Source organism: Hemiscyllium ocellatum, unplaced genomic scaffold (assembly GCF_020745735.1).
Source record: "Hemiscyllium ocellatum isolate sHemOce1 unplaced genomic scaffold, sHemOce1.pat.X.cur. scaffold_150_pat_ctg1, whole genome shotgun sequence".
Lineage (NCBI taxonomy): Eukaryota > Metazoa > Chordata > Chondrichthyes > Orectolobiformes > Hemiscylliidae > Hemiscyllium > Hemiscyllium ocellatum.
Genome location: NW_026867794.1, coordinates 411,212 through 433,319, shown reverse-complemented (window position 1 = coordinate 433,319; position 22,108 = coordinate 411,212). Strand labels below are relative to the sequence as shown.

General features: G+C 45.1%; 1 long non-coding RNA gene across 1 annotated transcript; it reads left to right on the top strand.

The window, feature by feature from the left end:
• The first annotated feature begins 1,441 nt into the window (after positions 1 to 1,441).
• Positions 1,442 to 18,387, top strand: LOC132810060 (uncharacterized). Its single transcript, XR_009642674.1, has 3 exons — positions 1,442 to 1,940; positions 15,775 to 15,856; positions 16,875 to 18,387. It is a non-coding gene; the product is annotated as an uncharacterized LOC132810060 (long non-coding RNA).
• Positions 18,388 to 22,108: the final 3,721 nt, after the last annotated feature.

Genomic DNA, 22,108 nt, shown 5'->3' with positions numbered 1-22,108 from the left:
ATCCTCCCTCTCTCAACCTCTCCCCTCTCTCTCTCCATCCCCTCCCTCCCTCCTATCTCTTGCCCTCTCCCTCTCCCTTTTGCTCCCTCCTCACGCTCCCTCCGTATCCAATCCCCTCTTTCGCCCTCTCCCTCCCTCTTGACATTCCCTCCCCTCCCTCCGTCCCATCTCTCGTCCTCCCCTATCTCACCCCATCTCTCCCTTGCCCCCTCTCTCTTCCCCCTCTCCTTCACTCTCCCTCCACCTTCTCTCACTCTTGACCCCCCTCAATCAGTGTCTCTCTCTCTATCCCCCTCCTTCCTCCGTTTCTCTCTGACTGAATCTCTCTCCCTCCTGTCCCTCCCTCCCCCTGTCTCAGACACATTCTGTCTCCCTGGTCCTTCCCTCTCCCTCTGACCCAGAGACTGGGGGTGCGGGGTTGGTTGGTCGTGAGGCTGTGTGTGTGGGGGGGGGGTGAGATGTGGGAGGTAGGAGGAGGGGAAAATGGGGTCGAGATGGAACTGCTGGAAGGAGACAGAGACAGCAGGATAGAGAGAGTGAGGGTGAGGGGATAGGGAAGATGTGGGCAGGTGGAGAAACCGGGGTTGGGGGGATTGTGTGTGAGAGGGGAAACAAGGGAGTGTGAAGAGGAGAGGTGATGAGAGAGAGAGAGAGAGAGAATTGAGGAGAAAGAGTAGGGGAGAGGTAATGGGGAGGCCAGGTTGGAGTTGGGGGACAGAGGGAGTTAAATCCAGCTCCTGAGCTCAGGGCGCGGTGCCCTCCCCTTCCCTGAGGACCAGGACTTGGGGCTGAGTCTGTCTCTCTCCAGCTCAGCTTCTCCAACACAAAGACACATAACAACATCGGTCACTCTGCTGCTCGGCGCGCTTTCATCAGCATTTTTATTGGTTATAAATGGAAGTGATGGATACAGTCAGTGGGATGGTGCCTTTTCTCTCTGGCCCCTGAGTTGTGAGAAACATTGAAATGTTTCCCTGTAACCCCCCCTGTGGGATAAGAAGGGACAAACCAGCGCTCCCCTCAGTCTGTTACCATAGCGACAGGCTGCTCCATCGCTGAAACACTGAACTGAAATGAGAAAATCCCGGATGGTGTGATTAATGAGGGAATTTGATGGATGGATGGATTTGGGTGAAGGGATATTTCAGCACATTCTTCAGCTGCTGCCTGAACTTAGTCTGGGTCACGGCATAAATCGCGGTGTTTGTGCAGCAACTGAGGAGCTGCAGCATGAAGCCCAATTCCCGCACAAAGGGATCGAGATGCACAGACTTATACCCAATAAAATACATCCGGTACCATATAGAATACAGCATTAATGTTGACCATAACAGGATGAAATTGGCCGAGATCACAAACAGTAAAATGATGGATTTTTTTCGGTTTCTCATTTCAGTGTCAGACTGAGCGTCCCCATTGGTGTGAGTGCGGAGTCTCCTGCGGGCTCTGCTGGTCACTAAAATGTGTCTGACGGTGAGAACATTGAGCAGCAGAATCAGGAGAAATGGGACACCCGGGGTTAGAATGTGGTGGAGGAACTCGATTGTGATCCAGACAATGGAGGATAGAACAGCTTCTGTTACCTCACAAAACCAGGGGGCGTTCACCAGCCGATACCGAGCCGTGAACATAAAATACCAGAAAATGTTCTTTAAACAGCTCAGCACAGTCACTGCTCCCAGAACCACAGCCGCCGTTTTCTCACTGCAATATTTACTTTTCAGCTTCTGGCAACAAATGGCCACAAACCGATCAAAGGTGAAAGTGACGGTGAACCAGACAGAGCAGTCACTGGCTGCATAAAGCAGGACGGCGTGGATATTACACACGGGGACGGAGTCCTTCAGGAAATAAAACTGTTCCCAATAAACAATGGGAATGTGTCTCAGGATCAGGTCGAGGATAATGACCAGGAGATCCGCCGCTGCCATGGCCCCCAGGTAACGTCTGACACATGGAGACAATCCACAATCTTTATAAAGCAGGACGTAGATGGTCACTACGTTAACTGTGAGGAAGGAAAACAAACCCATTATCCATCAGCCTGGAGGCAAAGGGACCCGTGTGATCGGGGACCCAGTGAGATTTTCAAATGTGTCCCTGTATTCAGGGATTTATTAAAATAATTGGAGCTGGAATAACAAATGGGATGGTCGGAATTACTGACAAAAATGTGACACAAACCACAAGAAACCCTCCCTCCCCAAACACACAGAGACACATCCATAAGGACAGATGGTTTCTAGATCATTCCCACATACTCGATCACTCGAGAGCAGACACAGGTCACTCCTTCCCAGTTCCTAATACAGAGGGTGGAAACGTTCCTGTCCTGAAGGATTCTCTCCCAGTTTCCTGAAGACAAACGGAGTTTGGGAATTTCTGTATTTTGGTCTAAACTGTGGTCGATCCTGTGTTGTGGAGAAATGTAAACCCAGGGAAAACGTATTTACCCCTTTAACTGCCTGAGGGGCCTTCGGAACAGTGTCTCCTTCTCCCTGGAACGGGATCTCTTCCCACGGGATCTTATCGTTTGTTCAATTCACTGACGTCCGGCCGTTCACAAACAAACAACGTCAGGGACAGAACGTTCCGGGGAATGGCAGTTATAGAATGTCGGGGACAGGACGTTCCGGGGAATGTCAGTTATAGAATGTCGGGGACAGAACGTTCCGGGGAATGTCAGTTATAGAATGTCAGGGACAGAACGTTCCGGGGAATGTCAGTTATAGAATGTCAGGGACAGAACGTTCCGGGGAATGTCAGTTATAGAATGTCGGGGACAGAACGTTCCGGGGAATGTCAGTTATAGAATGTCGGGGACAGAACGTTCCGTGGAGCTCCCTCACCGTCCATCACCTTTCCCCCCCTACCCACCCCACCAACATGATGTACTGTGCACAGGCTACATACCTGTCCAGTACCGGGAGCTGTGCAGACCACAGCAGGGCAGTAATGTGTGAACCTGGACAAATATCCATCCAGCACATCCCACATCATTGCATTATCTATAAACCTCAACCAGACAGTCTGACCAGCACAGAGAGCTGTGCAGTGATCACCCGTGAATTCATCTGTAACCCAGGAGCAGTTACCCTCCCAACATGTAGGACTGTGTACCCCACCCCCATTTCATTGATCTGTAACCCAGGAGCAGTTACCCTCCCAGCATGTAGGGCTTGTACACCACCCCATTTCATTGATCTGTAACCCAGGAGCAGTTACCCTCCCAGCATGTAGGACTGTGTACACCACCTCATTTCATTGATCTGTAACCCAGGAGCAGTTACCTCCCAGCATGTAGGACTGTGTACACCACCCCAATGCATTGATCTGTAACCCAGGAGCAGTTAGCCTCCCAGCATGTAGGACTGTGTACCCCACCCCAGTGCATTGATCTGTAACCCAGGAGCAGTTACCCTCCCAGCATGTAGGACTGTGTACACCACCCCAGTGCATTGATCTGTAACCAGGAGCAGTTACCCTCCCAGCATGTAGGACTGTGTACCCCACCCCAGTACATTGCTCAGTAACACTGTGTTAGATCACTGCCCAGTGTGGGGAAACTTGCAGCCCATGCTGGAAGTGACAGGACCTCCAGCTCCCAACCATTTACAGCTCCATATCGATATTGTGCCATGACAAGGGGGTGCTGTGGGTGTGAACATCACTGCCGGAGAGAGATGGCGGGGGAATCAGTTTAAATATCACCACATGGAAGGAGTTTGGGGTATAGACAGAGAGGGGGAGACTGAGAGACAGTGTCATGGAAGGATGTGTTCCCAGGTTTCAGAATGGTGAAACGTAGACACTTCGATAACATCTTGTAACATGAGCCAGTCTTCCCAGGAAAGATGGGAAAAAGGGAGATTGGTGTGAGGTGAAATGGTGGAGAGTTTTGGATGAACATTTGTTCTACAGCTTTGTAAATGGAAGTAGTTTCAACAGAATCTCTGACTCACTGGGCTGATTCTAACAATAATTTGCCTCAGTGCCATTTTCATTGAGTGTGACAGAGGGATTATCTGTACGAGGCCAAGCTAGATTCCTGGTGCTATCCTATCAAACTCAATTCATTGATTACCCCCCGCCCCATGGTGTCCCTCTCATTCAGTACCAGCCCGATTCTCCCACCCAGCATGGCTGGAGGGAATCACAGTCGCCCGGGTGCCCCTGGATATTCCATGACCCCTGGCACTGGTGCCATATTTGAAAGGCCAATGGGCACACGGCTGACCTTTCTCAGCTTGGAGCTGCCCTGCACAGTTTACCCTGAGCATGGCAGATAAGGGGCAATTATACCACGGTTTGTCGACAGGGGCACGGAGCTCCTGGTGGATGGGCTAGTACAGAGGGTGACCATTCCCTTCCCGGAGGGAGCCACATCACCAGACCCACTGAGCATGGTCTGTGCTCCCCACCCAGCTCAGTGCAGTATCTGAGGTCTGAAGAAATGTCCAGCAATACAGGACAAGCATCAATAACCTTCCCCGCTCTGTCAGGATAAGGGTCACTGTATTCTCTCTGCTCCCTCACACTCACGGTATATCTGTTATAGCACCGACCCCCGAACAAGGCTCCTGCTCATATACACGCAGGACCCTCTGTTCCTGCAGCCCCTTTATAACGGCACAGCCTGTTTTAAACTGTCTTTCTTTATCTTTCATACCAAAGTGCATCACCTCACACTGCTCTGCATTGAGCCCCGTCTACCAGCGTCACTGTCCTGTTAGAGTGCCACACTGTCCTCCATAGACTTTACAATCCTTGCAGGTTTGGTACCATTTACGAACATTAAGATTATCATAGTGTCACAGTCCCCATGAAACAACTGAAATCCTGCCCCACACACAGGAATGTGAGCAAGTGAAATACTGATATATTCCCACGGACAGAGTCGAATAATGACATACTGTCAATGGATCAACAAAAGTCCTGACATATACGAGACAGAGTAGATGAAATATTGACAAACCACAGAGCAAGAGAAATCCGGATAGGTTCCACTTATCGATATTCATCAGGGTATCATGGGATGAAGTTGAAATTATGCACTGTACCTTTAAGAGAGAGTGAATGCTGCTCTGAACTGAGAGCTTACAAGTACCTGAGATATGAGAGGATGGCAGACCCAGAAACAGTATATTACTGTAGAGCTGGAGTCGGGTTATAAGCAGTTAAGAGATAGAGGGTCTTTCAGTTCACTTTCAGTGTTAAAAAATACATTGTTGTTTCTATTTAAACAGTGGAATATGGGAGTTCTCTGTCACTCATATTTGAACAGTTTATGAGGCGAATTGAGCATTTATTTATGTTTTGTTTAAATTACCAGATGGGATCTATGCTGTGCCCTAACAATTACTGTGTGTGTATCTGTGTGTCTCTGTGTGGGGCAGGTCTGGCAGTCTCTGTGGTGCTGAAAGTGATGCAATGCCTCCCTCTGCTGGCCTCCACACGCCACTGCACAGGCATTGGCAGAGGGTGAAAACCAACAGGGATTCATTCAGAGAGGGGGAGGGGGAGGGCAGCTGCTCACAGCACCATCCAAACTGATGTCTTATCCGTGTACTGATCTAAATGTCCTTTAAATGTTGTAACTGTCCCTGCTTTCACCACTTCCTCTGGAAGTTCATTCCACACACAAGCCAGATTCTGTCTAAAATGATGACCTCTCCTGACTTTTGTAAATCTTTTTTCCTCGCACCTTAAAATATCCCTCAGTTTTGAATCCCCAACTCTAGGGAAAAGACATCAGCCCTTCAGCTTATCTGTACCCCTCATTAATTTATAAACCTCTGTAAAGTTACCCCTCCATCTCATACTCTCTAGTGAAAAATGTCCCAGCCTATTCAGCCTCTCCTTATAGTTCAATCCCTCCATCTCCAGCAACATCCAGGTTAAACTCTTCTGAACCCTCTCCAGCTTAATAATATCAAGGTCAATGATATCAAAGTGAATAGTCAATGTATTTTATAAGGGTAGTGGAGACCAAAACTAGAGGACATAGTTGTAAGGTAAGAGGGGAAAAATTTAAATGTGACCTAAGGGGCAGCGTTTTCACCCAGAGGGTGGTGTGCCTATGGAATGAGTGGGCAGGATGACCAGACTGGACACAGTGTTCCGGGAGAGGTCTCACCAATGTCCTGTACAACCACAGCATGACGTCCCAATTCCGATACTCAAAGGTCTGACCATTGAAGACAAGTGTGCAAAACACCTTCTTAATCACATTATCTATATGAGAAGCAACCTTTAATGAATTATACCTGATGCCTGAGGTCTCTGTTCTACAACACTGCCAAAGGCCCTACGTTTAATTGTATAAGTCCTACTCTTGTTGATTTACCAAATCCAATCCCTCACATTAACCCAAACTAAACTCCATCTGCCACTCCTCGGCCAGTGAGTGATATTACTACCTCCTCCCCCTCCCCCTTCAATTTTAAAATGCCCACCCCTCTCCAGGAGACCTGCACACTCCGGCCTTGATTTCCAAAAAGACCCTGAGCTTGGGTTGCCTTGTGTGGTTAGGGGGAGGAGTGACAGATTGCAGACACAGTCGGTGGGGAGGAGAGGTTGGACAGTAATCAGCGGCCTGGTATCATTTCATGGTTTTAGGCAGAGGGCAGACACACGTGAGAGTGGGGTTATACTGATCGGTGTTTTGGGACCAGAAATTATGGTCTTTCTCCGTGTCTGGTGTTCAGTAATAAATATCTATTTGAGACCCTTCATTGGGCAGAGTATGTCTGCAGGATTCCTTTCCCTAATATTGCAGACTACAGATAATAGCGATTAAAGATGGTCATAGTTAATTTCGATCTTGCACTTGTTTAACAAAACAAAATATTTTGTGAACTCAGATTTCTCCAGTTTCCTCATTTCCCCTCCCCCCACCTTGTCTCAGTCGATTCCCTTGAACTCAGCACCACCTTCCTAACCTGCAATTTTCTTCCTGACCTCTCTGCCCCCACCCCACTCCGGCCTATCACCCTCACCTTGACCTCCTTCCACCTATCACATCTCCATCGCCCCTCCCCCAAGTCCCTCCTCCCTACCTTTTATCTTAGCCTGCTGGACACACTTTCCTCATTCCTAATGAAGGGTTTTTGCCGAAACGTCGAATTTCCTGTTCCTTGGATGCTGCCTGACCTGCTGTGCTTTAACCAGCAACACATTTTCAGCTCTGATCTCCAGCATCTGCAGACCTCACTTTTTATAGAAGCGTGAGGTCTTGCATTTTGGAAATTCAAATCAAGGTAGGAGTTTCATGGTGAATGGAAGAGCCTTAAGGGGTGCAGTGGGCAGAGAGACCTTGGTGCTCAGGTGCACGGTTCCCTGAGAGTGGAGTCACAGGTAGACAGGGCAGTGAAGAAGGCATTTGGCACAATGGCCTTCATCAGGCAGGATATTGAGTATAGAAGATGGGAATTTATGCTGCAGTTACACAGGGCTTTGGTAAGGCCGCACTTGGAGTATTGTGTTCAGTTTTGTCACCTTGTTAGAGGGAGGATGTTATTAAATTAGAAAGAGTGCAGAAGAAGTTTACAAAAATGTTGCCAGGACCCAATGATCTGAGTTATAGGTAAAGGTTGGACAAGCTAGGAGACTGAGGGAGTTGTTATAGAGCTGTATAAAATCACGAGGGTCATGGATAGGGTTAATGTTCTCAGTCTTCTTCCAAGGTGTAGAGAATCGAGGATGCGAGAGGATCAGTTTAAGGTTAAAGGAGAAGGAATAAAAGGGAACCTGAGAGGCCACTTCTTTACACAGAGGCTGGTACGTGGATGAGCTGCTAGCAAATGTGGCTGAGGGGGGTACATTAACAACATTTCAAAAGCATTTGGATAAATATGTGGATAGGAAAGGATTAGAAGGATAGGGGCCAACTGCAGGGAAATGAGGTTAGTGTGGATGGACATTTACAAGGTGGAGTCGAACCCCTCTGTTAATTAAAACCAAACACCCAGAAAAGCTCACCTCACCTCGTAATCTGTTAAAATATGAGTGACACAGATCTCCTACATTCCACTATTTAAACAAAGATTAACAAGTTTATTTCTTAACTTTATTAGTGAACACTAAACAACAGCTATTCACAAATACAAGCCCCTCTTTTCTTAGCTCCTTACTATCTGACTCCCACTCTGTAAAATATATGATGTTCCAACAACCCACATATTAAACATTGCAATCTCAAGACCATACAGTCTCTATCTTCCCCGCTGTCTTCATTCTTTCAGCTACTGATCTCCTTGGGTCATTTTTTTTTATTGCAAATAGGTTTGCATGAACATGTGTCTTTGATAGAGAGTGTTTGAGATGGCCAGTTAGCACTCCTGCTCTACAGCAGTTGCTCTACTGTTGGATGGCAGTGGCTCTCCCTCCAGTGTTCAAAATGCTGGGTTTATATACTCCCCATGATATAATAATTCTCATAATTTGATTGCTTTCCAGATGTCCAAACAATAATATTCAAATTCCGTTGGTGTCTGCTATCCTGACTGTTATTTAAACTCTTTGGTTACATTTGAATGGCTGTCAAAACAGCAACCAAAACTCAGGAATCCATTTTTCAGCTAATGGTGACATGTGGAACAGTGTGACCTTCAGCTGGCATCAGTGGCTTTAATTTCTATTCAGCAAAACCCGATCTGTTTTAAAGTGTCCATATATGTTTTTGTCTTCATAACATCTCCCCGCTTCAGAAAATAAAATGAACTAGTAGAATGAAAAGATGGCTGCATTTGTTTTCCTCTAATTCTTAATCCCAATTTTATGAAATACAGAAGTATGAATCTCAGTTATATCATTCATATTAATTCTGCACACCAATACAACACTGGAATAAGTCAAATCTTATCTACACCTTTTCCTTTAAATCCGCGAAAACACATCTGGGAGCCACAGCATGTACATTTTGTAAGTTTAAAGTTGGTGAGGTAAGACTGCAATGAAATAGTCTCATATTCTGGTCTTTAAATATTCCAAAAAATGCGAGAGATTTGTCGTTGTCCACAACCATCTCCGACAATTTGTTTGTCATATGCATATTTAAATATTGTCAGGCCAGTGTGGAACATAATAATTCTTGTTCAATAATGGAGATTTTCTATTTTTTTTCTGTTGGATATTGAGTTTTTTCGACAAGTAGCCAATCAGCCATTCAATTCCATCATCCTCTTTCTGTATCAATACATCTCTGACCCCTATATGCCGAGCATCAAACACAATTTTCAAAGGGTTTCAGAATATTTGGTGCAGCTAAAACTGGTGTAGTGATTAATCCTGCTTTAAAATTCTCAAATACCTCATGGCATTGTTCTGTCCACCACAATTCTGTGCTCTTCTTCAGTAAATCCATCAGTGTTGCCAAGACGCTGCTGAAGTTTTGAACAAACTTCCGATAGAATCCACTCAGTTGCAAAAATCGAAGCACCTCTTTCTTCGAGGATGATCGTGGAACTTCCTCAAAGCCCTTCGTTTTTGTGCTCCATGGGGTCAACCTTCCATGTCAAATATAATGTCCCAAGAACATCACCTCCGTCTTCGCGAATTCCATTTTCTTTCTGTTTATTACCAAGTTTGCTTCTTGTAATCGTTCAACATGCTCTGCCAACTGTAACATGTGAGCTTTCAATCACTTGCTGAAGATCACTACATCATACAGATAAGTTGCACAATTTGTTCATATGGCCACCCCTCTATTCTTGAGTGTTAAATGTGGCTGGTGCATTATTCATCCAGATGAAATACTCGACAAAGTTTTTTTGTCATCTCCGGTATCTTTACCAGGAAGTTTAACTGACTTCACACTTTTTTAAAATTTGAATGGGGCCTGGCTTTGAATGGTTTTCTTACCACTGGTGGCGAAACTAATACGTCATCCCCACGGGAAATCGTCAAAGTTTCAGAGTTTTTATCTGTCACCTGCATCACTCTACACTGTGCCCTCTTCATGTGCTGTTTAACTAACTCACCTACTCGGTCTAATCTCTCCCTCACCTCTGATACATAATCCAAGTGTGAGATCTCCGACTTTGGTCCTCTCAATTTATATTTAATTAGTTTCTAAGGACCTCTCACTTCATGTAAGAATATTAAATCAAAGGAAGTAAAGTGAGTAGATTTATTTGGGGCATCTCTAATTGCAAACAATTTAATGGGGCACCTTTATCCCAACCATTCGGGTAATCCTGACAGTACGCTGTTAACATGGTCCTCAGTGTCTGATGCTAACTTTCCAAGGCTCCCTGGGATTCAGGATGGGACGCACTTGATTTGAAGTGCTGTATGCCTAAGATATCCATGACTTCCTAAAACAGCTGAGCAGTAAAATGAGACCCTTGGTCTGACTGAATCTCTCTGGGCAGTCCACAGCGAGTAAAGAAAGCTACCAACCCCTCCACCTTCATTTTTGCCTTAACACTCCAATAATGGAATTGCCTCTGGAAATCTGGTAGATGCATCCATTATGGTCAGCAAATATTGGTTTCCACTTTTACTTTAGAAAGGGGAGCTACACAATTAATCATAACCCACATGAAGGGTTTCTCGAATGCAAGAATTGGCAACAAAGGTGCTGGTTTTATTACTGCCTGTGACTTACCTACCATTTGGTATGTATGTCACGTACAACAAAAATGAACCGCGTCCTTGTGCATTCCAGGCCATTAGAAATGCTTCTGTACCTTAGCCTGAGTCTTCTGTACACCTAGGTGACCGCCTGCAGAGAGTTTATGTGCGACCCCTAACACTGTACATTACTGCTAACACAATCTGGTACACTTCGGCCCATTTCCCTTCTGCAGTAACCTATAAGGGTCTCTATTTTAATTTTATGATTCTATGTTTAAGTTAATAACGTTCAACAATATATTCTGATTCCTCTTCTATGTGTGTGCATGTATATGTGTGTGTGAATATGTATGTATATATCTGTTGTAAGTCCATTAGACTTTCTGGACTAAACACCTCTGCCTGATCCTCTGCTTGTTCAGGTTTTTCCTGCACCGTTACATCAAACAGGGTGTCAGTTCAATGAGTATCAACTCATTTGTCTTTTTAGTTCATTTCTTCTTCCTGCTGTAACTTATGACAGTGGGATCTTGTTACTACACAGTCTGGAAAATATCCTGGGTAATTTTCTTTTAACTCACTAATTCCCTCATCTTCCTTTGGCTTCTCCACCACAAGGGGTGCCTCTCCCACCTTGCCTCCTGCTAAATCGTTCCCAAGAACAAACTCAATTCCTAGAACTGACACTCTGTTACTCACTGTCACTGTTACTTCCCTAATCTTGATTTGGCATTCCATCCTGATGTTACATAAGGGAATGCTTAATTTCTGTTCCCATTCCACAAGTTATCACGTTCTTGATTATAATGCCAGAAAGAGTGAAAAAAACTTTCAACTCTTACTATTAGAGGGTGAGAGAAAGTGAGGGCGGCAGATGCTGGAGATGAGAGTTGAAAAGTGTGTGGCTGGAAAAGCCAATCATGTCGGCAGCATCCGAGGGGCAGGAGCGTTGACGTTTCAGGCATAAATTCTTCATTAGGAAAGTGGGGCGTAAGGGAGGGGGAAGGAGATTGAGAAATAAATGGGAGGGTGGGGGTGGAGCTGGGTGAAAGGGAGCTTGGGAGGCAATTAGTAGATGCAGGTGGGTGTGATGGTGATAGGTCGGAGAGGAGGGTGACAGGACACCTATCGGTGGTAGGACAGCTGGACCCCTCAAACTGTACAGCATCAACATTGACTTCACCAAATTCCAAATCTTCCCTCCACCAACCTCTCCCAGATCCAACCGTTCAACCTACCACTGCCCTCTTGAACTGCCCTAACAGGCCATCTTCCTTTCCACCTATCGACTCCACCCTCCCCTCCGACATAACACTATCACTCCCACCTACATCGTCTTATTGCCTTCCCAGTGACCCTCCCACCAGCCCAGCTACTACTCTCGTATTTATCTTCCAGCCCCCTTGTCCCCCCACCACGTTCCGGACGATGGGTTTCTGACTGATATTCGATTGTCCTGCTGTTCGGAAACTGCCTGATCTGTTGTGCTTTTCCGGAGCCTCACTTCTCAACTATTAGAGACTGAGCAGATCCCTTATCTCACAAAATTATAATTTCTTCTCCTTCTCCCCCTGTTCTTTCTGAGCAATCTTTATCTACAGAGGCGAATTCTTTACAGAGATCAGGCACTGCCTCCATACCCAGCCCTTGCCTAGGCTGTGCAATCTCCTGCAGCTCCTTGGCTGCACTTGGGGTTTCCTTTACCAGTTTCACTAATGTCACTGGTTTAGCCTCTTCTCCCGCATCTTTCCCCAAAGTGTCTTCCTTTAACGCCCAGCACAGTGTGTCCCAGCTTACTGCAGTGAAAACAACTTTTTCCACGTGCCCTTCTTAAACCATCAGTACTGTAATTCTATGTGTTCTACTCCCTTATAGTGAGAGCACCTGAGGCCTTTCACCACCTTTCAACCCCCTTGGGCTTCTTTCTTCACCTGTGGTAAACTATTGTGAGCTACTGTTCGCTTTGTAATGTGTGATCTTCCCTTCTCCCAATTTCTATCACCCACAGGATGAAATTCCTGCCAGAAGCTAAATTTCATCACATGCCACAATGCATGTTTACCTGCCATTTCTGCCGTGCTTTTCACTTCTTGAACTTTCTATTCATTCACATGAATTTTTCCTGTCTCTGGAAGTGAGTCTTTTAACTTCTCCAGCTGATTAATCTTCCTTCAAGCCTCACAGGTCTTATCCATTTTTAAGGCCATAACCCACCTATCAAAATGACTGTGGTTAATTCTTTCAAACTCAATATAAGTCTGACCTGGTTCCGTCTCTATCTTTCCGAATTTCTGTCTATATGCTTCTAGTACCAATTCATAACGAATTAAAATAGCCAACTTGACATCTTGATAATGTCTGGATCCCTCATCTGACAGCGCTGCACATACCTCACTAGCTGTGCCCACCAGATTAGTCTGAACGAGCATTACCCACAAGTTCACTGGACACGTCATCTGCCGTGTCATTTTTTCAAATGAAATAAAAAAAGGTTTTGACATTTTTCTCACCGAAATATGGCAAGTTACTAACCTAGTTGTATATATCCCTACGTTCTCCCTTCATCTCCATTCTGTTAATTTAACTTTCTTACCTAATTCCCAACTTCTGAATTTCAATTCAACCCTCTCTTTCTTTCTCTTCTCTTTCTCTTTTTTCTCTCTCTGTTTCCGCCCCTTTACTTATCTTCTAACTCCAGTTGCCACATTTGCAATTTAAGTTTTGATAACTCTACTGCAGTTGCCTATTTCTCTGATACATCAAAGTGCTTGACCAACTCCATTACAATTTCAGCTTCCCTTTTCTCCCAGGTTAAACCCAATTCCAACCTACTTGCTAATTCTAAAAGAATCTCCTTCTTCTGTCTTTCTAAATTTCCTTGGAAAATTCGGGAACCTCTTCAGTAATGTTAAAAGCCATTTCCCTCACTTTTCATTTAACCAACCACAAGTAACAAAATTAAACAAATTTTCCCAATGGTTTCATCTGAAGCTCAAAGTCACTAATTGCAATGAGTTGGAATTTGCTGGGACCTGTTGTATCACAGATCTGTTCAAGTCTGTCCAAATGCCATATGGCAAGGCCCCAAACTGTTATAACATCAATGTCAAACCCCTCTGTTAATTAAAACCACATACCCAGAAAAGCTCACCTCACATCATAATCTGTCAAAACGTGAGCGACAGAGAACTCCTAAATTCCACTAATAAACAACAAAAAAAAAATTTATATGTATGCAAGTTAGCTCACTGAGCTTGAAGGTATGCTTTCAGAAGTTTCGTCACCATGACTATGTTTCTTAAATTGGGTGATGTCATTTCCGGTTATTTTAACAATAGAATGTAGACAGAATCTAAATTGATGAGTTTATTGATGGACTTCTGGTTAGAATACCATTCCTCTAAGAAGGTCCTTGCGTGTCTTAGTATGTGTGTGTGCTTTGCCCCAGTCAAAGGGGTGCCCTTCTTTGTCTGTATGTATGGAACATAGTGATAGTGCGGCATGTCTTTTGGTGACTACTTGGTGTTCATGTATCCTCGTAACACAACAACAGGACAGTTTCAATGGTGGATAAAAGATTGTATATACACTGTTTAATCAATGTGTGTGTGTGCAGATAAGTCACAAATGATGTATAAAATTGATAAAATATTAAAACATTATTTGATCCTCTCAACGTTCCCTCTTTTTCTGGGATTCCCAACTCTAATTTCTCATTCTTACCAGGATGTGTGCTCCAAATTCTTGATTCTGGTGTCCCAACTTATTTCAATATGTTGGCCTGCTGGGTTCTTTCCAAAGCTAGTGTCTGTCATATCATTGCAGACAAATATTCTGGCATCAGACTTAGCATTTGAACATATTACTCTGCTGTACGTGCACTGTATAAAGGACCACAGCACACAGGCATTGCCAAAATATTGGAGGATGTTCATCTGCTTCTTTCGAGAATGTGGTTTTCTCATTTTCCATATCTCCATATCTATATACTCTCTCTCTCATTCTCCCTTTGTAGCTGGTTTAGAATTACACCAATTATTCTTCGTGTCCCATCTCTCAAAGCTCATTCTTTTAGTTTACATCTCTTCAAGATGTAATGTGGTTATAATTGAGCAATGTAACTACAAAGACATGCGGGCGTAGCAGGCCAGAGTTAATTGGAAGGGGAGTTGAGCAGGAAAGACCATGGAGCAGCAATGGGAGGAGGTTCTGGGGATAATTTGGAAGATAATACAAGAAATGCAACCCCAAGAACATGAAACATACTGTTGGGATGCTTTCACTAGTACGATGTTTAATTTAGATCCAGGGAGGGTGAGATAACTGTACCTGTTACAAACAAGTGTTTTTAGCACCTGGCCTGAACGGGTTAAACTACAGCTGGACTAAAAGCTGCAGCCATTCTAACCAAACCACAGAAAAGGCTAGCTGATAAACATTATGCAAATCAGTCCATTAAAACATTGAAACTCGTAACTGCCGGACATTACTCATGAAGGAAGTCACTGCTATCTTGCTAATGGTTCCATTGAAATGTGTAATTGTGTAACTGTTAGACTAGCTGCAAATTGGCTTACTTAAGTGACCCATTGAAACTGTAGGGTAATGAGACGTATAGAAATGACAAATGGAATGTTGAGTTTGTAAGCCAACAATGTATTTATTGATTAAGTAAACGGGACGACTGGCCCCGGAATGTCGGAACTATTGTTCAGCACAGCAGGAACCGAACAGACACCTTGACACGGCCAGGAATCTGAGCAGTCAGTGAGGAGTATAACTGGAGCAAGCCCGAACAGAAGAGCAGAACGCGCCTTCTCCAGCAAGCCAGACAGCTTGCTGTATCACAGATGATTCTCTCTCTCTCTCCCAAATAAAGCGGGTTGTATTCTGAATCTGGTCGGGTGTCTCTCTCTCTCTCTCTCTCTCTCCAAAACGAACACCGGGACGGTAGTTTCCGTCCTAACAGATGGTGAGCCTGAACGTGTGGAAGGAGTAGAGACACGCCTGTTGGCAGGGGTTGAGGGTCGCCGAAAGGCCGGCCACTTTAAATTGGGTCCGGGGACGCCCTTTGTGTAAAGGTCCCTTTTGTGTAGTGTTTTAATATTCTAAATTCTTAGTTTAAGTCGGCGCCTCACAAGCCTTTGCCAACCGAAATTGGGGAGAGAGAATCAGGCCAGTCTGTTTGCCTGCTAGGTATCGGTGTTTGGAACTCCGGAGTCCGGCGAATCAAGAGAGTGGGGTTCGGGAGTGGATCGGTAATCGGGGGGTATTATCGGTGAGTAATTACACTAGGAGTCGGAATTGGTGAGCATTAAAGTACTTTGAAGTGTGGATCTGGTGAGGGACGAATAGAGAGGGAGGGGAACGTAGACAGGTCCCCTGCGCAGACTGGATTGGGTTAAGCGTATGCTTCACCCCGCGCTGACAGTACTGGGTTAAGCGTATGCTTCCCAAAACAAGGACGAGGCCGCTAGACTGACTGTGAGCCGAGCAGACCTATGGTGGTACTGTGGAGGCAAGAATCTTTTCAATTGGCTTCCCCTGAATTGGGAGGGGAGGTGTGTTTTGGTATCCCTTAACGCCCCGCTTTCTTATCACCAAGAGCCCCTGGAGACTACACCCTCTGGGAGCCCCCCCAGGGAGTTGATGCCCATGGCCGTTACAGGCGGGCCATCGGGACTCAAACCTGGATAAACCCGTCCACTGGTATAGTGGACTTGAAGAACCCACATAGTGTCTGGATAAATGCTATTGGGCAAGCCAGGAACATCCCTGACGAGTACAAGTTGGCCGACGAAATAGCCTCGGGCTTCGAGGGTTTCCCCTTGTTCGCTGCCATTTTCCCCGTGACCACCAATAAGAATGTTAACAGAATTAATCTCGTCCATTATAATGTCCAGCGATTGGCCAACCTGACTGTAGATGCAGTGGACGCAATTCACGAACAGCTTGCGCAGACCTCGCTGATGGCCCTACAGAACAGACAGGCTTTGGATATGCTCTTGGCAGAGAAAGGAGGGGTGTGCGCAATGTTTGGCGCTATGTGCTGCACTTCCATAGCAAATAATACGGGTCCAGATGGGAAGCTCACTAGAACCCTGAGGAAGCTGCGAGCTCTAGCCACTGAGTTGAAGATGCAGTCGGGGGGGGGGGGGGGTTAGTCACCCGGTAGTGGACTGGTTGAATAAGACTTTCGGACAGTGGGGGACAATCCTAGGGCAGCTAGCCCTAGGGCTGAGCATTTCCATTGCTATTTTTATTACGTGTGGCTGTTGCTGTATTCCCTGTATTAGAGCCCTAGTGACCCGGACCATAGACCGGGCATTTACAGGCAAAGACGATGCTAGATCTCCTGCACCCCCGCCCTACCAAGCTGTACTGCATGAGTGTGCGGATGCCTCCCATGGGAAAAGCAGATCGGCGGAGACTGAGACGGAGATCGACCTATCGCCGCCTTGTTATGATTTCTGAATACGTTTGTCTTGCATGCGTTTTCTTTTAGAACTTTCCGGGGTACTCTTGGGGGCGAACTGAAGAAGCGCTTAGATTGGGTTTTTTTTCTCTCATTTTTGTCGCGACGCGAAGTCTTCTACAAATGAGGACATCCCGCTTTTAAGATTTTCCTGTGAGAATGTATAATGGGTTGTTACATGCAGTACATTTGCTGATCCCCTGCATAGTGTCCTTTTCTGGTCACAGTGAAAGTTTGGCTGCCCTGCAGCAGAGCCTGCCCTGTCTATTCGTGTTGACACTCCTGACAAACTTTTTGACTTGTGATTTTGGATCAAGTACAAGTTGCAGTTAGTACAAACCCTACACGATGACTGCATTTACCAATGTCCAGCTCAATTGTCGTGACTAGCTAATCTCTCATTCCTGTTGTGTTTTTGTACAGCCAGCTGTTTCCTGACTGTTTAACTCGGGTTTCAATTGCCTTTTTGGGCGCCCCGCTGCCAGAGATCTCTTCTCCGAGTGAAGAGCGGAAGCGGCTTTGCCGTCCTGTATGCAATGCACTGTTATCATTCTATCTCCGGTGCATGACAGCTGGCGCGGTGCCTTTGGTTCGGGTTCGTCTGTTCCCGTCGGGTGTTATGGCTCACTGTACGTGTCTGTGCTTCCTCTTTTCCTCCTACTACCCAGTACTAACCCTTCTACTTCAGACCCTGGGATTGTGAGGCCTGTTGTCCTAAGACCCCTTAACTGTTTTGTCCGTTTACATTGGCAACACTTAAATTTATGTTGTATGCTACAGTCATGGGTTGAGGTGTGCTGTGTGCACCGGCGACTCGTCTACTGGTCACATCAGTGACTACTACACATCATCCGATATCGCCCGATGGATTCGCCTGGTCTCAGGGGCCACCGGAGAGCCACTGGCCACTGCCCGGAGTTGGTCCTTGCCGCTTCTGACATGGATACGGTTATCCACTGCTCAATAAGGAATGACTGGTTAGCCAATGACGGGTGAGTCTCCTCAGGTGAGGGACTACCTAAGACAGGCACAGTCGCGCCTTGAATTCGGAAGTGGTGGCCTACGTTCGTGTTTTTATGGGAAGGCCTGGCTTTTGCGTCTGTGTCGGACAGAGCTGCAGGCCTGTGAAGCATCCTGGCCTGCGGAATGACCGGGGCACAGTACAGTTTTTCAATGGGTTTCCGGTCGCTGGCGAGTACCTGACTGGTAGCGTACACTCACAACTAATGTTTACACTTGGGGGTTCTTTGGACTTGTTAGGACGGAGCTACCGTCCCCGTGTTCGTTTGAAGGAGAGAGACACTGGATCTTATTCAAAATATAAGCTGGTTTAATGAGAGAGACGTACACAGAAAATACAGTGAGATATTTACTGCTCACTGGAGAAGGTACGTTCTGAAATCTTTCCAAAAACCCCTGCTTGATATATTGTTTGCTAAGCTAACGCTACGTAATCACTCACACACGTGATCTCTCACAGACAAAGGCTTCCTGTGAACAGGCCTCGGCCTTGGCAGGTATCCACGAGATGGTCTGTCTCGTAAACAAGGTCTCCGAGTAAAGGCTGCCATTGTATTGGTCTGACCTTGGTAGTCCAGCTGCACAGGCAGTTTCGGTAAACAGTCCAAACAGCAGCTCCGCAGCGCCCCCCGATTTCCCAAGCAGCAACTACAGGTCCACCCTCCCTCGGCGTAAAGATATACATCCCAACACTCCCTCCCTTGGCCTCGAAAGAGGCCACACAAAATACAGCAGTTCGCGCGCAGCAGTCAGGACCCGGACGGTCGGTGGGCGCCCCCCGTCGCTCCTTTGCAAGACCGACCATTTAGCTAAACCCGGCTTGTCTGACTCTAGGGAGACATAGTTATAGGGGATAGGAATCCCTAAGCAGCATACAACTACACAAAGCATTCCGCGCCGCAAAATCCCTACTCTATGCGCCTCTCCAGTTCGCATACAATCGTTTAGGCACAAGAAGCAGTGAAATAATACATAACAGACGTAAGCACTTAAAAGTTGTAAACACATACAAAAAGCTACCTCAAAACCAACAAAACGATTACTGAGTATGATAACAAAAGCGAAGAGAACCAGAGGAAAACACAAAGTGGATGAGTTAGGACGCCTGCAGAATGAAGCTCTGCTGTTCAAAGAACACCCAATTGTACAACCTCCCAGTAAAATCGGTCGTATTATACCATGACACCTTAAAATAAAATTTCAAACTACTGACATAGTGTCAAATCTTTTTGCAATAGGATTCAATGAGCTCTCCTTCCTTCCTAAAGGGTTGTTGTTAAGTCGGTTCTGGAAGATGACACAAAACTGGCATTTTCCTTCGTCAAAAATACAGTGAATACAATGTCAAACTGCTGGGTCCACGATTCTCCTTATATCAAGCTGCTTTACAAGCCAGAAACTTGACCAGATTCCCGACACGGATACAAAAGCCAGGCATCTGTTAAAACCAGATGACCACAGGCCATTATTCTGAAGGTCAATGCACGACTGTGCCTGTCTTAGGTTGTCCCTCACTCGAGGAATCTTACCCGTCATTGGCTAACCAGTCACCTTCACTTGACCAATAAAAACCCACATCCATTTTACAGCTGTCAAGTACGGACACGGGCAGTGGTAACTGGCTTATCATTGTGAACAGTGGCCGTCGAGACCAATCGAAGCCATTTAGGAATACCAGATGATGGCTAGGAATCTCTTGAGTGAACAATAGTCTCTTGAGTCTCGAGGCATATAGCACTTCACAATCTCTAACTGCAGCATAAAAGCACAAATTTACCTGTTGTCAATTTGAACGGGAAAGAGAGAGAAAAAATACACAACTAGGGGGTCTCTGCACCTCAGCCCTCACATTCTGAGGCCCTAATATGGGAAGGATTAGAAATGAGAGATACAGTTATAAAGTAAAATCATAAGTTGTCCCGCGCTTCCCTCTCAGGCATATCTCCTCCATTCCCTCTGATACCGATCTCGTAATCTTTCCATGGGGTGCCCCCATCACAGGCTCCTCCAGCCCCGCTGCCTGGTATGCGGGTGGGGGGTTATACTTTCCCGTCAGGGCATGGTCGATCGTACGTGTCACAAGCGTCCTGATACATGGTATACAACAACAATCACAGGTAATAAAGATAGCAACAGAAATGCATAAACCAAGGGCCAGCTGTCCCAGCATAGTTCCCCATCTACCGAATGTGCTATTCAGCCAATCTATCACTGGGTTTTTTTTTTACCCCCGGCTGTTGCTTCAGCTCAGTGGCTAAGGCTCGGAGTTTTATCAAGGTTTTAGTGAGCTTGCCATCCGGGCCAGTGTTGTTTGATACTGTCCCTCATTCCCAGCCTCCCATTCAGTAAATAACCTGTTTCTTCATAATCTTTCCACTTGCCAACCAATTTTATATCCACCTCAATAAACTAAATCTATTCCCACATTCTTTAATTTTACGCACTAATCCCGTAATGAGACTTTGTTAAAAGTCTTCAGAAATTCCCAATATACCACCTCCACTGGCTCCCTTTCGGTAACCTCATTATTTACATCCTCAAAACATTCCAGTAAATTTGTCAAGCTTGACTTCCCTTTCATAAATCTATGCTGACTGTCTCCAATCCTGATAATGGTTCCCAAATGCTCAGCTATTCAGTCTATGGAGGATCAATTTACTGTGTAATCCCACGTATCTTAGGACCCAAATAGAAAAGTACAGCACAGAAGATTTCCCTCCCTGCTGATACAGAATCTATATTTAACACCACATTTTGCAGAACAGTTCCAAAGGTTCCCCATTTTCCATAAGGACGAAAAAATGTTCAAATCTGTGGCCTTTGAAACAGTGACCTCCAATCCTCATCTCATTTTTAAATGGACTAACTCCTGAACACAACTTTCCTTTCAAATACAGTTTTTTCATGGATTATTCCACAAGTGTAGTCATCACTATCCTTTATAAGAGCTCTAACAGATCATCATTTCATTTTCCTCTGCAACAGCACAGTGAAAATATTTAATGATAATAAAAGTACTGGCGATGTTTAAGTAAAAAAAATGACCACTTTCACCTTAAGATTACCTCATCTGTTTTGACTATGCTTTTATACTACATTATATTCTTGATTTTATCATTCCAAATGCCACTTTCTCATTCCTTTATTTTCCTTCTGTTGCTTTTGCTTTAGTAGCTCAAATCTAAATGTATTTTCTTCAGTCAGACTATATTACCTTGCTCTCTGTTCAACTGGTTTTAAAACATTCTCCACGGTTATCTCACTATTCAAACTGTTTCTTCTAAATGTCGTCACTAAAATAAACATCCCGATGACTTTATCTTTCAGACTCCGTTTTTTGATCTGAACCTAATCTGGTCGTTACTACCAAATGCTAAGAGTTGAACCTTCAACCTTCAAGTCATTCACTCTTCTGTTTAACCACTTAGAACCAAAACTGGAAACATTCCTGGTCAGACATGCAAACTGCTGATTAACAACTAGTCCAGGATGCGCCTCAAAACCTTTCTCATTTGTCCTCTATACAATTAGCGTGTGCATTATCATGATTCTGTTCCGACTTCAAACATCTCTGAATATTAGAACATAGAACATAGAAAAATACAGTGCAGTACAGGTCCTTAAACATCCTTAATTATAGCGTATTTCATTATAGTACCTAGTTCCAACACATCAAAACTGGCTGCACACCCAACTGAACTGGTCAAACAAGCTAACAACTTACTTCTTTCAGATACAAAACCACCTTCCTGTGATGACCCAGCAGAATTTATCAGAATGCAAACAAGCTTAAGGCTGTTGTCTCAAAGTCAATTCCAACTTATCCTGCCCAATGTATAAGCCTATAAAGTTTCCCAAAACCCGACCTCCAATGTTAAAATTGACTTTAAACATAGCTATAATAATTGCTCAAATACCACAGAATCACTCATAGAAAATTATTGGCATTTATTAACATGAAACATATCTGAAAGTTTAACTGTGGCACCGATAGAACATTGCTAGATCTAATTCAGTAAGACAAATTTAAATTCA